This window comes from Haemaphysalis longicornis, unplaced genomic scaffold, assembly GCF_048455015.1.
Source record: "Haemaphysalis longicornis isolate Haplotype H1 unplaced genomic scaffold, Haemaphysalis longicornis Haplotype H1 scaffold_8, whole genome shotgun sequence".
Lineage (NCBI taxonomy): Eukaryota > Metazoa > Arthropoda > Arachnida > Ixodida > Ixodidae > Haemaphysalis > Haemaphysalis longicornis.
Window position 1 is genome coordinate 13,596,631 of NW_027526445.1, and position 1,485 is coordinate 13,598,115.

Here is a 1,485-nt window from a genome sequence, read left to right on the forward strand (position 1 = left end):
CACCAAACTGCCAGAACAGAGGCCCTCGCAATGCACGTAGCGAATCAGAATTGGAAATGGGGGGTCTCGTTGAAAAAAGGACAAAAATAGGAATTGGCAGTCAAGAAGACCTCGGAAAGCCAACGTGAGAATGTAGTAGCTCAATATAAATACTTTGGAAAATTGGAAAATAAGAAAGTGGAGAAAAAATGCCCGCCAGGTGGGATCCGAACCCACGACCTCCAGAATACCGGTCTGGTGTGATAAGCACTACGCTACGGGCGGGGCTTTTTAGCCTCCACTTTCTGGGGTATTTATGTTCAGTTGTTTTTATTTCCTGTGTTTGGGGGTGGTAGGCAGCACCACTCGGTCTGCTCGGGGTGAAGGGGACTTTCTTTTCAACCCCCGGGCTGTGCCTCGAGCGTCTACGACATGTCGAGAGTGGTCGACCAGCGTTGAACGGTCTTAAGCTCCCTATGGCACCAAGACTACCAGAACTGAGGCCCTCACTATGCATGTAGCGAATTAGAATTGGAAATGAGGGGCTTGTTGAAAATAAGACAAAAATAGAAATTGGCAGTCAAGAAGACCTCGGAAAGCAACGGGGAGGATGTTGTAGCTCAATATAAAGACTTTTGAAAATAACAATGTGGAGAAAAAATGCCCGACAGGTGGAATCCGAACCCACGACCTCCAGAATACCGGTCTGGTGCGATAACCACTACGCTACCGGCGGGGCTATTTTGGCCTCCACTTTCTGGGGTAATTATGTTCAGGTGTTTTTGTTTCCTGCGCCTGGGGGTGGTAGCCAGCGCCACTCGAACTACTCAGGCTGAATTGGAGCTTCTTTTCAACATCCCCTGGCAGTGACTCGAGCGTATACGACATGTCGAGAGTGGTCGACCAGCGTTGAACCCTCTTAAGCTCCCTATGGCACCAACACTGCCTGAACAGAGGCCCTCGCTATGCATGTAACGAATCAGAATAGGAAATGAGGGGCTCGTTGAAAATAAGACAAAAATAGGAATTAGCAGTCAAGAAGACCTCGGAAAGCAAAGGGGAGGATGTAGTAGCTCAAGGTACAGAATTTGGAAAATAAGAAAGTGTAGAAAAAATGCCTGCCAGGTGGGATCCGAACCCACGACCTCCAGAATTCCGGTCTGGTGCGATTACCACTCCGCTACTAGCGGGGCTACTTTAGACTTCACTTTCTGGGGTATTTATGTTCAGGTGTTTTTGTTTCCTGCGTTTGGGGGTGGTAGCCAGTGCCACTCGGACTACTCCGGGTGAAGGGGACCTTCTTTCCAACCCCAGGGCCGTGACTCGAGCGTCTACGACATGTCGAGAGTGGTCGACCAGCGTTGAACCCTCTTAAGCTACCTATGGCACCAAGACTGCCAGAACAGTAGCCATCGCTATGCATGTAGCGAATCCGAATAAGAAATGAGGGGCTCGTTGAAAATAACACAGAAATAGGAATTGGCAGTGAAGAAGACCACGGAAAGC

General features: G+C 49.2%; 1 non-coding gene across 1 annotated transcript; it reads right to left on the reverse strand.

Moving 5' to 3' along the window:
- Positions 1–1,096: 1,096 nt before the first annotated feature.
- On the reverse strand, positions 1,097–1,169 carry Trnas-gga (transfer RNA serine (anticodon GGA)). Its single transcript has one exon. It is a non-coding gene; the product is annotated as a tRNA-Ser (tRNA).
- Positions 1,170–1,485: the final 316 nt, after the last annotated feature.